This window comes from Lissotriton helveticus, chromosome 1_1, assembly GCF_964261635.1.
Source record: "Lissotriton helveticus chromosome 1_1, aLisHel1.1, whole genome shotgun sequence".
NCBI lineage: Eukaryota > Metazoa > Chordata > Amphibia > Caudata > Salamandridae > Lissotriton > Lissotriton helveticus.
This window is the reverse complement of record NC_136057.1, coordinates 158,444,837-158,470,676: the sequence shown is the minus strand read 5'-3', so window position 1 is coordinate 158,470,676 and position 25,840 is coordinate 158,444,837. Positions and strand designations below refer to the sequence as shown.

Here is a 25,840-nt window from a genome sequence, read left to right as displayed (position 1 = left end):
CCCAAATTTGTAATGTATGATTTTGAGCCTGCAGCTGGATGATATATTTGCTGTGATAGAGCAGCAGTAATGCCACTGTTCTTCAGTTATGTCAGTGCCTAGTTCCAGGCTCCAACTGTCCCGTGCTCGAGGGGTGATGGGCAGTCGCTGCAATCTAATGTTGTTGTATAGTTTCGACACTAAATGTCGTCCATCCGACACCAGCATCACGTGCAACGGCAAGACAAACCCCGGCTCATCCGGAAAATGAGGGAGTATATCCCGCATCCCCTGTCTAAGTCTAATGTAATAGAAGACCTCCAGCGGAGTCGGGGATATGCTCTGAAACATCTGTTCTTTAGTGCGATACAGCCCGTTGACAAACATATCACCCCACGTGTTCAACTTGATGCGTTTGCACAGGGAAAGGAAGCCAGGCTCCTGTAATAGGGACAACCGTGGGTGGTACGTGAGCGGCATGGCAGGCGAGTACAGCATGGGGGCGTTTAGCGCCTTAGTCACTCTCCGCCATGCATCTATAGTACAAGTGACCGTGGTAGCCGGTGTCTCAATGTCTACTACTGTTCCCTGCAGCATACCATTGAGCGGGAGGGGGTGCACAATCCATTCCTCGGCCGCAATCTGCGGCATAAAGGGTGTGGGGTGAACCCAGTGGTAAGCATGTTGCGCCTGCGCGCTCAGATAATAGGTTTCTAAATCCGGTACGTCAAACCCTCCTTTGTCATACGGTTGAGTTAAAGTGGACCAGTTGAGCCGTGGCTGTTTTCCCCCCCAGAACAAGCGAAGGAGTTCTGACCGCAATCTTTTGAAAAAATACGAACCCGGATAGTAGGGGACGTTTTGGAAGATATATAAAAAACGTAGGAGGACCACCATCTTTATCAACGAGGCCCTGCCTGCCATGGAAAGCGGCAAAGACATCCACCGCGTCACATTGTCGGCCAGTTGAGAGATAGCCACTCCGTGGTTCAGTCTAATCGTTTCCTCTCTATTAAGCGACATCATAATGCCCAAATATCTAAGATCAGTGCTGCACCACTCCAGAGGGTAGTCCAATTGGAATGGCTGCACCGCCGCCGTGAGTGGAAAAAATTGTGACTTTTTCCAGTTAATATGTACTCCGGAAATTCTCCCGAAGACAAGAAATTCCCTCAGTAGTGGGTTAAGATTCTGCTGAGGGTCCCTCACATAAAGCGTGACGTCATCCGCGTAGAGCGATACCCCTATCTGCCGCTGAAAGCAGTTAAACGCACTAGCTTTATGCAACTGCCGGATCCTACATGCCAGTGGCTCGACCGCTATGGCGAAAAGCAGGGGGGATAGGGGGCAGCCCTGCCTGGTCCCTCTCGTGATTGGCATTTTGGAGGACAGTACCCCATTAACAACCACCCTAGCCACCGGAGCAGTGTACAGCAGCTCCACCCATGCAATGAAAATTTTGGGAAACCCCATCCTGCAGAGTATGGTCATGAGGTACCTCCATTCCACCGAGTCAAACGCCTTGGTGGCATCAAGAAATATAGCAGCAACCGGAATCTCAGGGGCTATGGTGGGAATGAGTGAGAATAGCGTGCGAAGATTGTGCGACGTGGCCCGCCCCGGCACAAACCCAGACTGATCCGGGAGTACTATAGTGGTCATGAGTAGAGACAGCCTTGTCGCCAGCACTTTTGCCAGGATCTTCGCATCACAATTAAGGAGAGACAGGGGTCTATAGGAGTCAGTATCCAGGGGGTCCTTGCCTGGCTTCAAGAGAGAAGTAATTGCCACCTCTCTCATCGACCCCGGCAATTTCCCCACCTCCAGTGACTCCTCAAATACTTCCTTCAACACAGGTGCCATTGTGTCTATGTAACATTTGTAGAACTCAGCCGGTAGGCCGTCTAATCCAGTCGCTTTACCATTGCTCAGGGACATGATGGCGTCCCGTATCTCCTCCACCTCTAGAGGACCCCCAAGAAAGGCCCGGTGGTTATCAGTGAGCCAGCACAGTGCTATGTCATTTAGGAAGTTCCCATATTCCACCTCGTCCTCCTGCTGTGTAGAGTACAGTTGCCTATAACGTTGAAGGAAAGCTTCCTGTATTCCCCCAGTGTCCTGACATCTCCCGCCCTCCGTAGTATTGATTTCCAGGATGTGAGTGCCAAAGCGCTGGTGTCTCGTAATGGCAGCGAGAACTTTACCCGGTCGTTCCCCTTCGCAATTCCTCCTAGCCGCCCAGTATTTACCTCTAAATTTTACCTCCCTGGCTGCCTCCTCCTCGAATTCTGACAGCTTAGTCCTGAATTTCTGACTCAATGCTGGGTTGTTACCCCCCACCATCTCAATCTCCAGTGCCTTAAGTTCTGATTCCAGTCTGGTCAGAGTACGCACTACGTCCCGCAGCACTCCGCAGCTTTTAGCGATGGTAACTCCTCTAATGGTGCCCTTAAATGCTTCCCAAATTGTTTCCACACTATCTACCGACCCCTTATTCCTGGGAAAAAAGGCCTCTATTTCTTCTCCGAGTTCAAATTTAAAGACAGGGTCCAGCAGAGCCGATGGGAACAGGCGCCAGGGTGGTCTAGCCCTGTTCAATCCTGGCAAAGTCAGTGTAGTCAGAACCGGGCAGTGGTCCGAGTAAGATCTGGGCAAATGCTCGACCTTATGCAGGACATTTCCAAAACCTCGAGACACAAAGCAGTAGTCAAGACGTGCCATGTGCGCGCATGTGTTGTGAAATGCGTGCCCTCCCTAGTCCCTGGATGTGTAAACCTCCAGCTGTCTATTAAGCCCGCCTCCCCCAGTATACCATGCAATGCATCCCGCGCTTGAACATTATACCGACTGCTCCCGTCTGATCTATCTGCCCCAGGGCTAAGTGCCAGGTTAAAATCCCCACCCCAGATAATATGTGCGGCATCAATCTCGAGTATGTGACCCCAAAGTGTTGTGAAGAACCCCGGTGTATCAACGTTGGGTGCATAGCAGTTCACAATTATTACAACATCTGTGCCCAGTCTACCCCATAGAATCACATATCTCCCTTCAACGTCCAGTTTCACCCCCAGCTCCTGGAATAGAAGCGATTTCTTAATCAACACGGCAGTCCCTCTAGCATAAGTGGAATACGATAAAAATTTCCTGGTGCGGGCCCATTTACTGGCAAATTTGGGCTCATTTCGCGGACGAAGATGAGTTTCTTGCAATAAGGCTATGTTCACATGATGTCGATCTAAATATGCAAGCACATTTCTACATTTCCTAGCATCATTTAGGCCCCGCACATTCCAAGATATCACCGATATTTTATCCAATGCATTATCACCCATGACAAGCTATGTGTAGCAAAACAGCCAGCAATTTCAAGCGACCAACCCGCCAGCGACCCACAGTGCATCCCAACCTCCATGTAGCATGTAACACTAGTAATTTCCAATCCGTACTCCCTTGAGAAATCGACCATCCCCTCCCCACCCTCCCCCAACAACACCCCAACTCACGCATTCCCAGTCCACCCCCCTCCCACTGAAGCAACCCAATCTTGCCAGCAACCCAACCCCACCCACCACCCTTGCATCCCATATGAGGAAAAAACAAAAAGTTCAACAATTCTTTTGGGGAATTCCCATCAGGGGACATCTAAAGAGTACACATTGCCACCCCCTTATCTCCATACTGCCCCGCCCATCCCGTCCGGGAGCAGACAGAGGGGGGGGTGGTGCCTGGCATACATTACCACCTACTGTCCAATACCCGTCCGTGGTATTCTCGATCCGCTGTATCACGTCCCTGTAGGGGGTGTGCCACAGCGATGGCAAGTCAAATGTGCTGGAGCATCACCCCCGGACATACATCGCAGTACAGTTTAATTGCCCCCATTGTTCGCCGGTTCTCTCTCATCTTCCTCTACATCAGCGTTGCGCCGCCCTCTCCCAGTAGGTCGTAAATTCTTCATATAGTCCTCCGTCTGCTGTGGGTTCGTAAAAAAGTACTGCTTTCCCTGATGTGTGATTCGGAGCTTCGCAGGGTATAGGAGGGCATAATCAATCTGAAGTGCTCTGAGTTTTTTCTTAACATCGAGGAACTTCCGCCTTTGTTCCTGCACCACCGGGGTAAAGTCCGGGTATATTGAGAACTTCACTCCATCACACGTCAAATTTTGGTTCAGCCGTGCTGCCCGAAGTGCAGTGTCTCGGTCTCGGTAATTAAGGAGACGGGCAATTATAGGTCGCGGAGGCGCCCCCGGCTGCGGGCGCGGACCAAGTGAACGATGTGCCCTCTCAACAATGAACTGACTGGAGAAGGCTCCCTCACCCACCGCTGCCAAAAGGATCTTTTCGATGTAGTCCTCCATGCGGCCGGTGTTGGTCGATTCCGGTACGCCAATAACGCGTATATTGTTCCGCCGACTGCGCACCTCCAATTCCTCGTTCTTTGCCGCAATTATACGTAGGACGTTGTCCATCCTGGACAGTCGCGTTTCATGGGAAGCAGTCGTGTCTTCATTTGCGGATATACGCCTCTCCGCGTCTGTTAGGCGCTCCTCATGCACCTCTATCTTCTGCGCAACCGAATCCATTCTAGACGATAGGCGATCCACCTTGTCAACTATCGTGGCAAAGCCCTGTCTCATTTCTTCCATCATCAGTTGCATCTCCGGGGTGGCAGATGTGGAGGGACCTGTTGTATTCGACGATCCATGCGCAGCCCCCATCTCAGCTGTGTTGCGTGTATTTTTCTTGACGGCGGCAGGTTCAAAGGATAACTTCAGTTGTTTGTTGTCATTTTTCCCCATGGCGAACCTTTTATAAGGGCTAGAAGCCGCTGGTGAGACCCGACTGGAGCGATCCTCTCTTCCCGGCGAAGAGCCCTTGTGCATCTGGGCACTTCACTCCGTCAGCACTATGTGCAGCACCGCAGAAGGTGTCAAGGACGTGGCTAACGGTGCTCAATTCAGATCGCTTGCAGTTCACCACACTGTATGAGAGCAAGATCCAGGGTTGAGAAGCAGCCAAGATATGCGATTTTTATCGCAAATAAACCTTGGTATTACCAAGGTTTATCGCAAATGCGATAAAAAACGGCCGCAATGCATGAATATCGCTGAAAAGTCAGCGATATTCATGCATTACCGAGCTAATGCCCTTAGCCATGTTATCCACCTCCCATTGGATAACATGGCTAAGAACTGCTCAGGGCAGGTGTTAGCTTTTGGAGATATTTGCGCTTAGCGCGAATATCTCCAAAAGTTGGTAATAGGAGATAGCGATGTTAGCGACTGTTTCCAGTCGCTAACATCTTGGCACGCCCACTTTGCATGTCATTAGTGATAAATATCACTGACATGCAAAGCGGGGCCCAAGATGGTCGCTATCTCCTACTAGCTGCTGGTGTTAGCGACAGCTAGGTAATAGGGAGATAATTTTATCTCCGCTTTCTTGGCTTTTAAAGCCAAAAAAGCAGAGATAAACCCCCTTGATGATATGCCCCTCAGTTTGTTAATATCCAGTCCAGAGAGGACCTGGCTTCGCAGTTCAGACTGGACTGTTCCCAATGGTCAAGGGTCAAGACTGATTTGTTGCATACAGCAGAGTCTAATCTGAGGTGTCCATCACTCCATCACCTCTTGTCAGTCTGTAAATGTGCCATACTCACTGTATGCAGTATCCATTTGGTGCCAGTGTGTAACTGCACTAGCACTATTCTCTGTACCTACGCCTGCGGAGCCATTTTATTAAACCTGGGCAATGAACTCAGGGGCATATTATCAAGGGATTTATCTCCGCTTTTTTGGCTTTAAAAGCCAAGAAAGTGGAGATAAAATTATCTCCCTATCAGCAACAGGGTGCTAACACGCAAATTCGCCTGTTAGCACCCTTTTTCTCTACGCTTCCCCTTGCATCTCTAATGAGATGCAAAGGGGGCGTTCCAGAGAAAAATAATAGGAGAAATGTTGTTAAGCGACATTTCTCCTATTATCAAGGATTTCGCTAACCCTGTTAGTGATAAAAAAAGCAGCGCTAACTGCAGTTAGCGCTGCTTTTTTTACACCTGGTATTTTCCTCACTTAGCCATGATATCCTATGGAAGGTGGATATCATGGCTAAGTTTGTGAGCCCCTATTATCAAGCTAACGCCAAACTTCGAGAGATTATCGTTAGTTTTCCAGCGATAATCTCTCATTTGGCAGTTAGCGTGAGGATTTTTATCACTTCTGAGATAAACCTTGCTAATAGCAAGTTATCTCTGCGATAATTTCCGGCGATGCTTAGCGTTAAAAAATTAGTTGCTAAACCTCGTTAGCGATAAATATCGCTAATCGTTGGTAATATGCCCCTAAGTTTGCGAAGATTTGCTTTAAAAAAGCAACTTTACATGTTAAAAGGGATATAACCAATTCAGAAAAGCAAACTTTGAAATTGAAAAATATCAGGCAATGAGAGAGGTGATGATTTATGGGTCTCTCCTAACCTAGGGGGAGGACCAAGATGCCTTGAACGCTAAGAGCATATCATGCTGAACGATTCAGTGGTGGTCCCAGCCTCTTACGACCACCCAAGCACAGTTATTATGGGCAAAAATATAATCCCATGGTGACCTTGACCTTGCCTAAGGGCCGAGTCACTCCCTGTGCTGCTTCTTATCTCGCTGATCGCGCTTGATCCGCCGCTGCCTCCTGCAGGGTTCAAGTCCCCTGAGCCTTACCAGCGCTCCACTTGTGGTTTTCATTATTTCTTGCCTGTAATTTTGCCACTGTTTTCGACTGTTGTTCCTGCCACATCGTTTTCTGTACTTTCTGACAGAGCCCTCCGCCACCCCCCCCCTCCACCCCCCTCTTGCCTTCTGTACCACTGGGTTCTTTTTCCTGCTGCTTCCCCACGGCCACGCCCCCTCGCCACCCCGCTCGCACCTCCTCCCCCCGCCTTAAATGGCGACCGCCGACAGGACGCGCAGCGGATGCACACAGTGGGTGCGCCGATTGCGTGCCAAAGGCAAGCCCGTCTGCGCCCGTCCACGCCTGGTTCGTGCCCAGCGCAAGAACCCTTGGACACCGAAGCCGCCACAACACCAGACTGCACTACGACTCCAGCACCCTCCACGCACTCAACGCCGGACGAGACCACTCCTGCTGCCGGGCCACCCTGAAGTACACCGAAGGGCCCTTCACCTGCCGGAACTGCAGCTTCACCAGCATCCGACCAACCAAACCATCAGCCAAAGAACCCAACCACCTCCGTTGCATCCTCCTCAACACCCGCTCTGCTCGCAAGCACGCCATCGAACTCTGGGACCTCCTGGACTCAACCACCCCGACATCGTCTTCCTGACGGAGACCTGGCTGAACGCCACCTCGGCACCAGACATCGCCATAGCCATCCCTGAGGGCTACAAGATCACCCGCAGAGACCGCACCAACGGAGTGGGAAGGGGAATCGCCATCATCCACAAGGAACCCTCAGAGTCTCGACCAACACCGACAACCGCATCTCCGCCGCCGAGCACATGCACTTCCAGATCCACACCAACCCCAACACCACCCTCAGAGGAACACTCATGTACAGACCACCCGGACCCCGACCACAGTTCAGCGGCACCATCACCGACCTCATTAGCACCCACGTCCTCGCCTACACGGACTACATCCTCCTTGGGGACCTGAACTCTTACCTCGAGAACAACAACGATGCCAACTCCACCGCCCTGATCGACAACCTCGTCAACCTTGGCCTCAAACAGCTCGTGACGACACCCACCCACGCCACTGGACACACACTGGACCCCATCTTCTCCGCAAGTCTCCACATCTCCTTCAACTACATCTCCGAACCCCACTGGACCGACCACAGATGCGTCCACTTCACTTTCAAGAAATCCACCACACACCACTGCACCCAACAGCTACCACGCCGCTGCTGGGGCAAGGTCACCAAGGACCAACTGACCACCACCCTCGCCTTGAGACCACCCACCGACCCCACCGACCCCGACATCGCCGCCACCAACCTCAAACAGTGGATCAGCGACTGCGCCGACACCCTCACCCCACTCAAGACCTCCGCTACCAACCACACCAACAGGAAAGTCACATGGAATGGAATGAAATGGAAGTGGATTTATAAAGCGCATGATTACCCGGGAATGTCCCAGTGCTGGTTCACCGAAGACCTCTGGACCTCCAAGTGCACCAGTCAGAAGCTGGAGAAGAAATGGCTCCGCGACCAAACTCCAGACAGCTACACAGCCCACAAAAACACCACCCACAGACACCACCAACTCATCAGGACCACCAAGAGAACCGCCTTCAAGGACCGCCTAGACAACAACGCACACAGCACCAAAGAGCTCTTCAGCATCGTGAAAGAACTCTCCAATTCCAGCTCAAACACCAACGACAGCCCACCATCACAAGACCTGTGTGACTCACTGGCCACTTTCTTTCACCGCAAGATCACCGACATCCACAACAGCTTCAACTCCGACACCTCCACACCAACCCACAGACCACCACCCCTACGACTTCCACCCACACCAGTCACCTGACCACCTGGTCCAACGTCATCGACGATGACACCATCAAGGCCATGGAATCCATCCACTCCGGATCCCCATCCGACCCATGCCCTAACCACGTTTTTAACAAAGCCAGCTCAGTCATCGCACCCCACCTCAGAAAACAATCAACACCTCCTTTGAGACAGCAACCTTCCCGGAAAGCTGGAAGCACACCGAGATCAACGCCCTACTGAAGAAACCCAAGGCAGACCCCAACGACCTCAAGAACGTCCGGCCCATCTCCCTACTCCCTTTTCAAGCGAGAAGATTGTCAACAGACAGCTGACCCGCTACCTCGAAGACAACAATATCCTGGACCCATCCCAGTCCGGCTTCCGCAGCAACCATAGCACCGAGACCGCCCTCATTGCCGCCACAGACGACATCAGGATCCTGATGGACAAAGGAGAAACAGCCACCCTCATCCTCAGGACCTATCAGCAGCCTTCTGTAGTGTAGTTCCTATATTCCCAATAGGCTCTGCGCATTGGAATAATATAAACAGCAGTGTAGACGTAGGATTGAGGTCGACTAGGTCTCTACTGACTATATTAGACTTAATTAGTTTTGCCAGCTAGCTCAGAGGTCACTAGAAACTTTCTCGAATAAACAAGGAGGAGTTTAACTTCCCTGGATAGACAAGAAGGGATTAGCTTCTGACAACCATAAAACATGACGGGCCTGATTCACAGAATGAACTTAAGACTCAAACCTAAACTTACTACTTTTGGCATTCACAAAATGCACTTACTACTTTTGGCATTCACAGAATTAACTTACTACTTTTGGTATTCACAGAAGTTAGGATTTTGTCTTCTGTATTTCTGCCCATAATAACTGTGCTTGGGGTAGTCCTAAGAGGATGGGACCACCACTGAATCGTTCAGCAAGATGTGCTCTTTGTTTTCAAGGCATCTGCTCGGTTCTCTCCCTAGGTTAAGGAGGATCCCAAAATCATCACCTCTCTCGCTGCTTACTATATTAATACTTTCTATTTTGTGAAATGTCTATATGCATGTTGCCATATAAAAGCATAAATACTTGTTATTTTACCAAAAATATTTGAGGTCTCTGAAGTTGCCAATTTGACAGAGTTTTTGTTCGTTTTCATTGAGTTCTGCGTAGTAGCGTTCCGCCAACTATGTCCATCCTTACATTTTATGTCTAAAGCACTGCGAGGATACTGCCTGTGATGCCCCAGTTTATAAAACACCACCCCAGGCCAGTATCCACACTGCCTCATTATGTAGAAGTGGACCCTGAGGCCAGTCCCCACAACGCAGTTATGGGGACCTGGGGTTTAGGTATGAGTCAATGAGGTCTGAAAATGTTTTCCGACTTGGAAGATGGTGTTCGTACATTACAGAATATGATTTTACAGTTGCAGGCCCTTTCATTATACGAATCACAGGGTTTACAACTGTAAAATTCCTTTGTACAGAGCCCAGGTATGTAACCACTGACATACATGTTACACCTATACTCCTCAGCAGTAGGTGCATTGATTCACATGTCTGTACCATTACATTTAAAAGCCTCTGTGATAGATGCACTTATCCACTGATCTTCCATAATAGGAAAACAGTCAGTACGGTAGGAGCAGGTACACATTTTTCTGTCTGGAATTAGAACGTGTGACCCAAAGGCTTCAGATCTCGGCAGCTTGTGTATTAACCCACTGAACTATCTCACAAGGTTTAGCCCCACGAAGTACACATAGGGCACCGCAGCAGGTACAGTAATCTCATGTGATATCTGACTCCCTATGCTTCTGTTAGTGTTTTCTTTCCTTCATTTTTTCTGCTGCGTCTATTTTCAAGTTCAGGTACATTTCATTTACAGGCACTGCTTTTTATGCATTTTCTCTTTTTGATGTTTGCTAATTTCTCTTTTTTCAATACTTTCTTACTCGATTATATTCTGTCCCATTTGTCTAATATTGTCATCTGTGCTCTGCATGCTATATATTATTCCCTCTCTCAGCCATTTTCATTTTTCTGCAGTTTCCTTGCCTTGGTGTAGTTTGCAGTCTCCATTTGGTAGCCCGGTTCTTATCATCTCTTTTTTATTTTAACCTTTTCTCCTTTCTTTCTCACTTTTCTTCTCTATCCCTTTTACCTTCATTCCTCACCTTGTCTCTTACCCTTACCACTTTCTTTGCTTCTCTGTCACTGAACATGGGAAGTTCTGACTTAGATCCTCCACAGATCAGGGTACAAAGAGCATAGGGCACACCTGTGCAAGAGTGCAGAAGGGAGAAAGAGATGAGGGCAGTTATATGCATTGGTATGTCTACCCCTGTTCTTTTCTGTCGTAGCATCAGAGCTTCTGTAATAGGGCAGGCCCTCTTTCAAGCTACAGGTGAACTGTTTTGGGAGAATAAGAGCTACAGGAAGGTGGCGCAGAAGGCTGAAAGAGTGCCCAATCCACAGGGCTGCTTTCAGGGTGGTCAGGCAGCCCTTCCAGACATGAAAGCAGCCTCCCCTGCGCCAGCATCCCAGGAAACGCCCTGGTATCCCAGTGGCTCAGGCCACCGCTTGTTGACTGCTGAAGACACACATTGGTTGCTGAGGATGAATGAGCCTCAGAGTCCATACATGCAGCTGCTGAGATGATTGGGAGACCTTGGGGGGTGGATGAGAGAACACAGGGTTCAGCGCAATGCAGGGGAAATGTTGGTCAGACTATCGAGGTCTCTGCTTGGCAAAGGACATTTTCTCAATGCCTTGTTCTCCATTTGTATAAAAAATGAACTAGCGAATAAAGTGAAAAAAATGGATGATTTTTGATGACATTTTGGGGCATATTATCAAGGGGGTTTATCTCCGCTTTATTGGCTTTAAAAGCCAAGAAAGCGGAGATAAAATTATCTCCCTATTACCTAGCTGTCGCTAACACCAGTCAGCGACAGCTAGTAGGAGATAGCAACCATCTTGGGCCCCACTTTGCATGTCAGAGATATTTATCACTAATGACATGCAAAGTGGGCGTGCCAAGATGTTAACGACTGGAAACAGTCGCTAACAACGCTATCTCCTATTACCAACTTATGGAGATATTCGCGCTAAGCGCGAATATCTCCAAAAGCTAACACCTGCCCTGAGCAGTTCTTAGCCATGTTATCCAATGGGAGGTGGATAACATGGCTAAGAGCATTAGCTCGGTAATGCATGAATATCGCTGACTTTTCAGCGATATTCATGCATTGCGGCCGATTTTTATCGCATTTGTGAGAAACCTTGGTAATACCAAGGTTTATTTGCGATAAAAATCGGCGCAGCTCAGCGGTAATTTTTTGTCTCTAACCAAGCAATAGCGATAATTATCGCTATTGCTTTGTAATATGCCCCTTTATCCTTCTTACCTCAGATTTTTTTTGTTGCAAATAACATTTGTTTCATCAGCCTCAAACCAAAAGATCAGCTCTATTTTAACTCATGTATGGACTATGCAAGCAGCTTGCTCCTGGGACATACTTCTAGCAACCTAGGAACATGTGGCCACCTTTAAATAGGACAGGGATGCAGTGGGTCACATGGCAGCAGGTAAGATCATGTGTCCGCGACAAGAGAGACCTGGAAGTGAGTGCGAAAGTTAAATGTCTCTATTCTGCATGTGCCACAGGGACTCAGCTCTCCTCCATTCTCACACAGGATCCATCGTTACAACACAGAGAGATTTCTGTGCTCCATCATGATCAAGTTGTGCATCCAGACCTCCATCAAGCTGTTATCTATGGATGCTCGATGGTTCCCTGTCAGGGGTCAGACCATAAACCAATTTCTGAAAAGAATTCGCTCAGCTTCCTCCTTGGGGGAATATAGGGGGATATTAGCAAGAACGTGCGATATTTATCGCAAAGCAAAACGTGCTTAGCGCGTTTGTTATTATCGCCGCCTATCACTGGATATTTTAGCGGAGATAACTTGCTATTAGCAACGTTTATCTCCACTGTGATAAAATATCCAGCGATAGCGGCGAAATGCCTGAATATCGCTGGAAACCCAGCGATATTCACGCATTAACGCCATGGTGGACTTAGCCTGAAAATCCACCTCCCATTGAGGATACAGGTAAGTCAGGTTTTCAGCAGGTGTTAAATACTACTGATAATCTAGCTTAGCGCAACTTTTTTTATCGCTTCGCCCGCGTTGCTAATAGGGGGAAGTTATGTTAGCGACTGTTTTCAGTCGCTTCTAGTTGGGAACGCCTACCTTGCATGTCTTTAGCGAAAATGATCACTGGCATGCAAGGAGATAGGAAAACCGTCCGCTATCGCCAGAAAGCTGTCGCTAACGCCTGTTAGCGATAGCTTGCTGATAGGGCGATAAAAAATCGCTGCTTTGGCAGAAAAAAGTGCCGCTAAAGCGGTGATTAAGCCCTTGCTAATATGCCCCATATATCTTTGTTAAGTAACATCTTTAAAAAAATATCTTTTCCTGCAGGTGTTAGGCTTATATTGAACTGTACTGCTGGACTGTTGGGTGCTCAATACAAATGTTTTACAATCATTTTAAACTTTGCTCTCTCAAACAATAACTTAATGCTTTCGATCTTGCTCCTTTGGGCTTTATAATACTCACCAGACACAAAATACCAAAAAGAGAAGGAAGAAGCGTCATTATTTTCTCTGTCCAGCTTCAGGTCTTAGCTACAGACAGCTGAGCTTTGTTTTGTCGTTTGACAGCAGGATAGTCTGGTGTTCTTTGAGCGAGGGGCCATCGAAGGTGGTGAGGCGTCAGCTGTGATCAATAGGCCACCAGTGTAGGATCGCTCCATCCAAGAAGAACCTAGCCCAAATATGGATGGAATAAAGAAATAATGGAAAGGAGCATATAATCAAATATAGTACATTTATAGATTATAAACAATATCAAATTCATGAGATTTGAAACAAAATTAAAGTGCGGGGAGTCTTGAAATTTATTTTCTTCATATAATCTTTATTTTCATTTCCAATCAAAAGCATAAAGCCCAGCCAAAGCGTTTCGTACAATAGATAGACTTCATCAGGGTTGTGAATCAGATCACGAAGATTAGCAAAGCAATCCACGAATGTGAAATCTTGAAAGCCAAGAATCACGTGACGTCTTGTTAATAATATATATCCAAGTTGGGAACAGCTCATGTAAATCAACAAACAAGTTTAGTGATCTTTATAAATATGCTTCGATATTCCAATCGCACCAATGTCTTCTGGATTTTCCAAGGATTATTGCCTTTGTTCTATACATGCCTGCCAAGGTCCAGACGCATAAAATCTAGACATTACTCAGGTCAAAGACATTATATATGCCTCGAAGATGCAGGCTTCAAACACATTATGGGACACTCCTATATAGAACCCTGCATTTCCCTTGCCACTTAGTCTAATATTCTGTGATCAAATTTAGTTAACCCTCAGGTCTCAAGACATGGTGGTAGAAGGGTGCAGTGATGAAAACTTCTTCAGATCCTGCACCATCTTGTGAGCAGTACTTAAGAAACCAATCAATCTAGGGATCTTTCTGCATAGTTACAAGTCAACCCTCTACCAACAAACACAATGAATAGTTGAGCAAAAAACATGACGTTGGGCTAAAAGCTCATACTGGGCCCGATTCACAGAATGAACTTAAAACTCAATCCTAAACTTACTACTATTTTGGTATTCACAGAATGCACTTACTACTTTTGGCATTCACGGAATGAATTTACTACTTTTGGTATTCACAAAAGTTAGGATTTTGTCTTAAGTTTGTCTTAAGACAAACTTAAGACAGACTTAAGACAGACTTTTAAGACAGACTTAAGACACAATCCTAACTTCTGTGAATACCAAAAGTAGTAAGTTCATTCTGTGAATGCCAAAAGTAGTAAGTGCATTCTGTGAATACCAAAATAGTAGTAAGTTTAGGATTGAGTCTTAAGTTAATTCTGTGAATCGGGCCCACTATGTCCATCAGATTGAGAATGCCGACCCTGCTGAATCTTCAGACCTTTTTAGGAGACTCGCACAATGGCATGATGCACCATCAAGCCCCCTCATGGATTATAAGCCAAGGTCATTATTTTCTATGAAGAACACATCAACGTGGCCAACTTGTCTTTCCTAAAGAAACAGCAGACGTTGTTGTGCATCGCCTTGCGTGTGCACTCGGCACCCCTTACAGTCCCCATACATTCCATGGCTACCCGTCGTTCACTAGGACCACTGGTCAACTTGTCATTCCCCGGGGCCACTGTTCACCTTGTTATCCCCTGGCCCTACATGAATTCTCTATTTTTATTTGCTCTCTTTGCCAGGCCCGCTCCCAACATTAAGGTTAGGAAAGGCCTCCATTTCTGGTATTTCTGTCAGTGCCACGCCCTTCTTGAATCCTCGCCAGATTTTGGGAACGGTGGCCATCTTGGCCTGCTTTTACCTTAAGAAGCACACCGGCTCTTTTGTCCCAGCGACTCCAGCCCTCTCCAACTCCTGATCTGGCTCAGCACGCATTCCAGGTCCTGAGAAACAAAAGCATGAAAAGAAAAAAACAATTTAGACTAGAGAAGAAAGGGGTATTACATTGACAGCGTTTCACAAAGCGACAGCGGTTCTGCCAAGCAATAGCCTTCCACATAACAACAGAGCTTCGACAGAACCCAAAGATTAGTGCATTAAACCATAGCTGAGACTTTGATTTTCCCCAGCATCTAATTGTGATGTAGGAAAGGAATTGGAACTTAGGGTGCATAGACTGTGTTTTCCTGAATAAATCTTCAGCATGATGCTAATTTAAGAGCAACTAGATTGCAAGACATTTAAGGATTATTCGCCAAGAGCCTGAGTGCCAGAAATGAGACCTTCTTCTTGAAGAAAGGTCCCTGAGAAATTTCGAGGTGCCATCACATAGAGAAGAAGGTACTTGACACGCAAACACTCCTGATCCATCCAGGGAAGTGTGGGTTGGGTGCTGCAGGTATAGATATGCTTGGTTTTAGATTATATCAGGAATTACTGTTTGCATTATTTTTTCAGTGACATAACTATAGGAGACCCTTCCAAGGTGCCCCCAGTTGAGGAGGTGAACAGATCCGTTCCTGATTCCACGCCCTCCTAAAAGATTGAGCACCTGACCTGAAATCTGGATAGATTTCTCAGAGACTTTTCTTCTCTCTCTCATTCCAAATTCCCAATTTCCCCTTGTGGCAATTCCTGAGACTCCCTGTTCTCAGATGGCAGTTTGGGGTTTGGGACCTCTTTGCCTTTGAGGATGCTATAAAACTTTTTTAAGAGCAGGCAGTGGACCCAGGGACCACTGCTTACTCTGAAAAAAATGTAACTATTCATGTTTTTCATTTTTAAATGCATCCCATGTTCTTTTAAAGAAAACAGGCTCATTAAAAAAAATTATATTACTTTATTTAAAAGCAGTCAGACATGGTGGTCTGGTGACCCCAGCAGGCCACAATCCCTGTGTTGTCTGCTATTGCTAATGGGTCGCAAATTGCAAATTACGTCATTACTTTTCATGATGTAGGTTGATTTGTGACCCACTAGGAATCGCTAATGAAACTCCACAGGTTTAATACATTAAGAATAGCGTTTTCCTAATTGCGATTCGCAAGAAATCACATTTAGGAAATCGCTATTCCTAACTATCGTACATGCAGCCCTTTGTATTTGAACTGTGGTTCCCATCAAGGTTTGGGAGTCTTACCATCCTCTTCAGTAGTTTCTTATAGCACCTAGAAATGGTTACCCAGCACCTTTTCACCACCTTGCTAAAAGCCAAGAGTAGACAGTTCAGCCAGAGAGAGGGACCCATGTACCGGGACTTTTGCTGATATATCAGTTCTCAAACTCCTCTCTTTACACTGACTTTAAAGGAAGGAGGTACCTCTCAGTGCAAGCTATTCTGGAATGGGCATCCCTTGGAGTTCTGGGCTGCTATCACCGTCACTTCCTTTAGAAGGAGAGCGTATTCATTAGTCTTGTGGTTTTTCTAAGCCATCAATTCATGGTATTTACCATAAAACCTCTCAATTTGGGCAGTGGCATAACACAGGCCCCTGCAGCCCCTGTGGTGCAAGGGGCCCTTGAGCTGCAGGGGGCCCCATCAGCACAGTACTCTGGCCAGAGAGCTCCTGATTGAATCTGGAGCAGGGGCCCTCCTTGTACCTTGCAGGGGGTCCCCCTCAAGTTTCATAACGCCACTGAAGTTGGGAATCACTAGAGCACATTATAAGAGCTCCTGGGCGGCCAATCAGCAGATAGTTCATGACAAGGCTATAGGAGACCATCTCTCATTTCATGAAAAAGAAGAGATGCCATCATTTCAAAGCTGTGTTCATGCCGCAATCACTTGAAAGCCAGTCAGGCGACATGATTTTTGCAAAATTGTGACAGAACAAAGAGAGAGAAAGAGAAAAGGAGAGAAAGAGAGGATGAACAAGACAAAAAAGAGAACGAGAGACGAAGGAAGGAGCAAAACATGCACTTCCCTCGAGGGCTAAAGCATAAATACCAGAAAACAGGAAAAATTAGAAATAGTTTTCTTATGACAGCAGCCGAAAAATCCACTCAACCAATCAACCAGCAGTGTGAAACTGAGATACTCCCGGGGCGGCACAAACACAGAAATAAGCAGGAACTTGAAATACACAAGAACACCATCCACTCATGAGCAAGGAGCAGACCAAAGCCCACTCCAAGAATACATTAAAGTATGCGCTCCAATGGGACCCCTGACAAAATATCGACAAGCAAAATATAGAATGGACATAATATCGACGCCACAATATCAAAGTACAAAATATCGTCTCCCTATCTACAAACAGGTAAGAACAAAAATATTGAAGACAAAATATCGTTGGTTAAAATATAGGGCCATATTACCAACAACTAGCGATAATTATCGCTATGTTGGCTTAGCGGCTATAATTTTATCGCCGTGTAGCGACAATTTTTATCGCTTAGGAGCCTTGATATTATCAAGGTTTATCTCCTAAGCAATAAAAATCGCCCAAAATGCATGAATATCGCTGAAAAGTCAGCGATATTCATGCATTACCGAGCACATGCTTTTAGCCATGTTATCCACTTCCCATTGGATAACATGGCTAAGAACTGCTCAGGGCAGGTGTTAGCTTTTGGAGATATTCGCGCTTAGCGCGAATATCTCCAAAAGTTGGTAATAGGAGATAGCGATGTTAGCGACTGTTTCCAGTCGCTAACATCTTGGCATGCCACTTTGCATGTCATTAGTGATACATTTTTCTGACATGTAAAGCGGGGCCCCAGATGGTCGCTAATCTCCTACTAGCTGTTGCCAACTGGTGTTAGCGACAGCTAGGTAATAGGGAGATAATTTTATCTCCGCTTTCTTGGCTTTTAAAGATAAATCCCTTGATAATATTCCCCATAGTTTGTAAAAATATCGAATTTGTTAAATATGTTAAAAATAACATTAACTTAATTAAATAATCAATATAATTAAGTAAAACATACTTAAAATTATTTAAAAAAACTTAATAAATAATATATGTAATCTCTTTAAAAAAATGTACATCACTGTTGGATAGCGGGAGGGTAACATTTACTATTCCCGCTCCAGTAAGAGGAACGGTAGGGAGAGCGTTGGATAGCGGGAGAGCAAAAATTACTGTTCCCACTCCAGAGAGAGAAACAGTAGGGAATGCGTTGGATAGCAGGAGGGTAAAAATTACCATTCCCACTCCAGAGAGTGCAACAGTAGAGAAAGCGTTGGATAGCGTAGGGGTAAAAATTACTATTCCCACTCCAGAGAGTGCAACAGTAGGGAAAGCGTTGGTTAGCGGGAGGGTAAAAAATACTATTCCCACTTCAGAGAGTGCAACAGTAGGGAAATCGTTGGATAGCGTAGGGGTAAAAATTACTATTCCCACTCCAGTGAGTGCAACAGTAGGGAAAATAATGATTTAATATTTAAATAAAAATAAATTAATTATCAATACCAATAAAAAATGTATTAAAATTAATTACCAATCTCAAAATATGTAATAGTTAATAATTATAAATACCCCAAAAAGTATTTATTAAAAAGTAATTGCCTATTAATAATTAATTAACAACCAATTAATTTTCAATATCAAAAATGTAATACGTAATACACAAATTAGTAATTAGTAATTAATTAAGAACAAATTATTTATCAATACACAAACATAATTTTAATAATTACTTAATTACAAATAAATGATGTCCCACCCTATTCCCCTATAAACGCACAACCCTCTCCGAATAATAAATTAATACAATTAACATAATTATCAATTAATCAATTAATAAAAATGAATTACCAATTAATAATTAATTAACAATAAATTAATTATCAATACCAATAAATAAAAATAAATATTTACTTAATTACAATTAAATTACTTCCCACCCTATTACCCTTTACACCCACAACCAGCTACAGAATTAAAACGAAAAATTAAATTAAACATAATTAATAATTCCTAAAAATTTATATTTAATTTACTATAATTAAATTACTTCCCACCCTATTCCCCTATAAACCCACAACCCGCTACGGTATTAAATTACGCAAAAATTAAATAACATAAAATTCATTACTTTAAAAAAATTAAACATATATTACAAACATAATATACACTTTTAACACATATACTAACATACAAAACACTTTAAAAGTCCGATATTATTAAAAATTCAATAGATTTTTAATGCCTATATTATGTACTTTGATATATTAACAGTCGATATTACTTACCTGCACTTCGATATTATTAACCACTATATTATATCCATTCGATATTTTGTCCATTCTATATTTTGGATTCGATATTCTGTCCATTCTATATATTTATTTTGATATTTTGTCTAGTTACTATTCCAATGCTGTCTATGAGAAACAGCTAAAGCTGTCCAGGGCGAGGCTGCAAAAATGTACTTGACTGAGGGCACTGAACCTTGGTTTCTGGACCTTCCTGGTGTGACCTCAATTTAACTATCCTGAAGAGTGAGTTTGGTCGTGGTCATGATACGAAAGGGTTAAATAAGGGTTCACTTTGAGAACAATGGGCCCGTTAGTAGTCCGCCCGCCATACCCTCGGGAAACGAGACCGCCCGCTGAAGGTGTGGTGTCCCTCACTTCCGATTAGTATGGGCCCGCCACACTGGCGGGCACATGGAGCATCTGCAACCTTGTGGTGGGCGGTGCAGAGAGCACCGCCCGCCGCATTGCCACAGAGCCAGGTTGTGCGTTTCAATGCCCAACGTGACAGGTACCGCGCGGTGCCTGCCACGTTGTTCATTGAAAGGCATGGTACCCCCCCATGTGCACCCATCACCCCCCCACGGAGTCCCTGGGGGCCCACAACGGGCCTCCACAAGCAGACTCCACATGCCTTTCCGTGGCAGCAATGCCGCCACAGAAAGGCATGTTCCCGCCCACATTCTAATATGGCTGGCGGTGTCTAACAGACTGAAACTGAATGGATTGAAAATTTTGAAAAAAACTGTACCTTACAAAAAGTAATGGATTTTATCATTAGCAAATTGGCTCCATTCCGTAATTTAGACAATGACTTGACATTTTATCATCCAGTTTCTGATGTATTAACTGTTGTAAATGGTTTACTTACGAGACATGATTTATTTATTCCGCCTCATAAACTTAGGAAAAGACTTATTGGTATTGCACATAAGGGTCATCCAGGATCCTCAGCTACAAAGAGTTTTCTTACAAAATATTATTGGTGGCCAGGATTTAATTCTGATGTTAATAATCATGTTGATTTTTGTGAAGAATGCTTGAAAGTAGATAAACATTGGAAAGTTAGCAAAAATGAAATGCAATTGCTTGAAATACCCAAGGGTCCATGGTCAAAAATTGCTATAGATTTTTCAGGACAATGTTTGGAAGACAACTGTAAGTTTCTTGTAGTGTTATCCGATTATTACTCTAAGTGGATTCACTATGAATTTGTACCTAATATACCAACAGATATTGTAATTGAATGTTTCAACAGAACTTTTGCTATCGAAGGACAACCAAAAATGTTAGTATCAGATAATGGTACCCAATTAGTCTCATCCAAAATGTGCAATTACTTAAAGATGTTAGGCATTAAGCAAGAAAAACACAGTTGTACAGCACCTCCTCAGATGGTCAAGTAGAACGTGTTAATAGATTTCTTAAAGAGGATGTTCAACTAGCTATTGCGTCACATTTACCAGTTAAAAAAAATATTCAAGAAAAAGTTTTTAGTTACAACAACACAGTGGATAAAATTACAGGAGACACACCATTTTTCCTCATGAGGGGAAGGAAAAGTAATGCTCTATTACTTACCGGTAATCTTCATTACTGCGGGTCCTGTTGTCCTCGTCCCATTCATTTACATATTGGAGATGACCATCTCCACAACAGAAAAAAACATGGTAGACTGCTGTTACACTAACCCTGCCACTCCCTGAACCACCAAGCCCCCAACAGGAAGGCAGGCCATCCAGGAGGGAGGGCAGTCGTATGAATGGGACGAGGACAACGGGACCCGGAGTAATGAAGAGAATTACCCCCAGGTCCCTTACGTCCTTGTCCCATTCATTTACTTATTGGCGAATACCAAACCAGAAAATCCCGCCTTCCCAAAAAAACACAGAAGCCAACCCAGGAAACCTCACCAAGGCAGCCACCAAAGGAAAGCCAAAAAGGAAGAACCGCAAAAACTCCCAGGCAGAGCACCCAGACAAGAGGGAGCCCACCAAAGCAAGAGTGCACCTAACAAAACAACATGAGACCAGCCAGGCGAGGAGGCTGACAACCACAGAGGACAAACCAGCCCACAGCAGGCCCCACAGCCAACAAAGGAAGCAGAGAGAATGGACACAATAACCCACCGAGGCCACCCAAAGAAGAAGACCAAGGACAACACGCCACCAAGCCAAAACCGGGCAACAGGAACCAGACCAGGGCACAGACAACCCACGCCAGCCGAAAACAGGCAGCGGAAAGGGAACCCCAAGAAAAGGCCACAGAAGCCCTGTAGTTTAGTTCCTATATCTCTGCGCATTGGAATATTATACACTATAGTTGTGGCATAGGACTGAGGTCAGTATGCCTCTATCAAGCACATTAAACTTAATTACTTGTGTGTGCCAGCTAACTCAGAGGTCACTCGAAACTTCTCAAATAAACAACATGGGATTAGTGTCTGACAACCGCATAAGAAGGACAACCTTGTTTCCCTTATAATCGGAACAGTCTCAGAATCGTGGAAACAATAGATAACAGTTTCACTCAGTCAATCGTGCCTGCTTCGTTTCTACAGAGTTAACACAGAAATAGGTAGACAGGCATTTTAATAAAAAGGGTTTATTGAACAGTCTTATTTCTCGTGCAAGAGATATGAACAGCTACAATTGTAAGACAGAATGTGAAGTATAATATGGACAGCGTTAGCAGTAAGATAAAATAATACTGCAATAGCATGGTTTGTAGCTATGACATATGTTCAAAATACATACATAAATAACACAGGCTAAAATGCGAATACTCATCTGGTGCTTCTAGCTAGTTCTACCCCAGTGTACCTAACCTAAGTGTAGTACGAGGTAAGAAGTAGGTTCCGTTTTTCTATGGTCTAGCTGGGATATAGTTTAGATTGGTGTTGCCAAGATTTGCCAAAAGTCTGTCTAGGTTCTAGTCTGCTCCATACCTTAGAATGAGAGAGGTTGGAATCTCTTTCCGGGTCGCGATCTCTAACACCCCGCAAGGGGAGTCAGAAACATTGGAACTGGATTCTTTGCTGTGACTTCCTTCTGAACTTGCCGTGGCGAGCCGTGCAAGTATGCAGCTGTGACTTGCCATGGCAAGTGAGGGTATATTTATACCTTGAAGGTGTTTAGGCATGCCAGTATTGACGTAAAAGTCGAGCAGAGGAATGTCATGAATGAACCCCTAAGGAATAGATGTTCATGCATAATAAATGAGTTCTTGGAGAAATCAATAATCCAAGCAAGAGGAAGTCCTAAAGGCTTAAGAGTCTGGTTTTCCAAGAACTCATTGTGACGTGGATGGATGGATGGATGTAGGTGGCCATGCCTGTATTTGCTTAGCCTGGATAATGCCTAAATAAGGGTTGGATTTCTATGCCTAAATAAGGGCAATGTGAATTGTGCCTATATAAGGGCGTAAATCGGTAAACCTATATATGGTATCTAAATTGACACACAACAGCCTACCAAGGGTAGGACCAAACCAGAAGAGGAGCGAAGCAAACGGCCAGGCCAATCCCCCCACCCCCTTGTAGCAACCATCACGACCCAGCACTAGCGAGCCCAGAGGACAACAGCCACCGAAACCCCACAGAAGAGCAACGACAGTCGACCAGCTCCCAGCCAGGAAGGCGAAAGAGCCCAGGGACATGGCAAGATGGAAAGTCAAGGCACCGGGGAAAGAAAGAGAAAGGGGAACAGGAAGGAGTGCACGGCCTAAAGAACACAGCCCCAGCAGAACACCCCAACAGCAAAGCCGGGGAGACAGGAGCAGGAAGCCACTGACCGGACAAGCACACACCGACCACCCGAGAAGAGGCGCAACAGGTCCCAAACTCAACAGGTGGTCGATCAAATGATCCAGAGAACCCAAGACAAGAACAAGGGAACCACAAGGTAGCCAACTGCAGCAGCAGCAGACAAACCCAACCAACGACCACCGAAAGAACAAGCCAGGCAGAGAGGAACCCAAACAGACCAGGCAGAAGGCAAAACCAACAACAAACAGGCCAGCAAAGACCCGAGCCCAACAACCGAAGCTCCCATGGGACTGAAAGGACCCGGATAGGTCCACACACCACAGCTAGGAAACACCAACCCTTGAGGGGAAGGACTCCCAAAACTAGCCCGGCCACAGAGGCAACAGAAGACAGAGTGGAAGAAGAACAGGCGAACCAAACCCCGAGGCACAGCACACATCAGGGGAAGGCAGAAGCAGGGGAGGAACCCCATTGCAGAAAGTGCAACAAAACACACGCAGGCGAGAAGCCAGAGCCAAAGTTAAGCAAATAGCCCGACCAGAAGGACCCAAAGCTCCAAAGCACACTTGTGGAAAGTCATAGAGGAGAGGACCCCAACAGAGCACATCCAAGCAAAGGCCGGAAGGGCGCAGAGAGCCCCTGCATGCGGAGCGAGCACGACCACAACCAATAAGGCAATCGCACAAAGACCTGGAACAGCAAGGGCCTAGAACACGGGAGACATCAGGCCTCAGCACCCCCAAGTGGAACCGAGACCAGAAGAGTCCACAGAGGAGAAGAACCGCCAGCAGCCACAAGGACAAAACCAGAAGGCAAAGAGCAAGCAGCCCCCAGGATAGCACCACAAGCGAAGCCGGAAAAGACAGCCACCCAAAGGAAGCCCCCAGCACCCGGGGGTCCCCACAACCAGATACGAACCAGGTCCAACCCAGATGAACCACAGGGAACAGACGAAAGAAGACTCAGGCAAGGAAGCAATGCAACAAGCCACCAGACCCCCTCAAAACTAGCCACAGACCTCCAGAGAACCAGGGGACCAGCATCCAGGCACGCCACCCGACCGACACAACCAGAGGCAGCAGGCAAGCAGGAAAGACAGTAGTGGGAGACAGCCCAGAACAGGCCCAGCTGGAGCCAAGAGGCCACAACAGCAGGAACACCCCACACACGCAAGGACCAGAACCCGACCGCAGAGGGATCAGCGCAAGCGAGCAGCCGGGCAACCCCGAGAAGTCAGCACCAGCACATCCAGGAGGATACCCCACCAGGACGCAACCAGGCACCCAAGTGCCAACAGGGAGGAAAGACCAAAGGCAACCAGGGACCACAAGGAGGCACCGCCGGAGACAAAGCAGCGGCAGCAGCAAGCCCGTAGACCAGGAGCGACCGGAAAACGCCTCCCGGAACAACAAGAGGACCACGGGGAAAAAAACAGAGGCCCAAACCCGGATAAAGAAACAGGACCAGGCACGGACAACTCGCCCCCCCAGAGAACGAAGGTTGAGAAGAACACCGCAGGACAGCAGAAACACAGCAGAGGCCAACAGCACCCGGAAAACCAGCCAGGCACAAAGCATGGCCCACCCAGCCCCAAAGACACAACCACCGCAGGAAGTGCACTGAGCGAGAAGGCAACCCAAACGGAGCAGGGGCTGAACACCAGAACCAGCCGTGAAACAGGAGGACACATGCAATAGACAGAGTATCCAACAGACACGGAGCCGCAGCAGGAGAAACCACAGACCGAGCAGCACCACTGAAAGAACCAGGAGCCAGATAAAGCCAGACCAGAGGCGAAGGGCACGAACAGGACCCACTGAAGGAAACCAAAGGCAAAAGGCATGCACAGGAGACAGAACTGCAAGGGCAACTCCTGAGAATCCAGCGAAGAGCAGCAGCCGGTAACACAAGGACCAAGCCAAGAAAACCACAGAAGCAAGGAACAGCGCAAAGAAAGTGCCAGAGCAACAAAGACAGCCGAACCCATCATGGAAGTGGCAAGCCACTGAACACAGCACCACCCAGCCAGGCCACACGAACAGCCCAAAGGCAGAGGACAAGCCACCCACGCCACACAAAGCCGGAACCAACACAAGGAAGGAAGAGAAAGTCTCCGTGCATCCAGGAGGCAACATGGTCAAACCCAGCCACCCCAGGCTGTACAGGACCCAAACCAGGAGCACCCACAGGGGGCAGCAGGGGACCCACACAGCAACAGAAGCCGCGGAGTGGAACCACACATGAAACAGGACCAGACGCCAGGGCCCGAGCAAAGCACAAGAAAACAGTCCATCACGGGAACAGCGAGGCAAAGAAGGAACAGTCAGGAACCCCGAGAACCAGACCGGCCAAGCCAAGGCACACCCAATGAGCATATACAAACACCCCGACAGGGACCGCCAGCTGGTAACAAACCAGCACCAAAACAACAGGACAGAGGCACACAAAAACCAGGAGAGGTACCAACGCGTGACACCAAAACGTAGCGCAGGACACATACTGGAAAACAAGACCATAAGGCAGAATGGACACCACCATACCCAACAGACCCACACAGTGAGGGTTGTCGCAAAGAGACGCAGAAGTAAAGGGGACAAAGGCCAAAGAAACACGCAGCAGGGTACCAGAGCAGAAAGCACGCAACCCAGGACACACCAAAAGCCCAGGAAGCGGCATCGAGCCAGAGGCGTGAACAACGGCCCCCACCTGCACCAAGTCCATCCAAACTGCAACAGAAGACCACAAGCTGCACAGATGGACACATACACATAGAAACATATATGACAGCAGCAGTAGG

General features: G+C 46.6%; 1 long non-coding RNA gene across 4 annotated transcripts in view; it reads right to left on the bottom strand.

The window, feature by feature from the left end:
- Positions 1-25,840, bottom strand: part of LOC144781326 (uncharacterized) — a 118,692-nt gene that overhangs the window by 29,556 nt on the left and 63,296 nt on the right. For all 4 annotated transcript variants that reach the window (XR_013600968.1, XR_013600975.1, XR_013600963.1 and 1 more), the window contains 2 exons: positions 14,940-15,021; positions 13,119-13,325 (listed from right to left, as the gene is read on the bottom strand). This is a non-coding gene — a long non-coding RNA (uncharacterized LOC144781326). The remainder of the gene's footprint in view (positions 1-13,118; positions 13,326-14,939; positions 15,022-25,840) is intronic.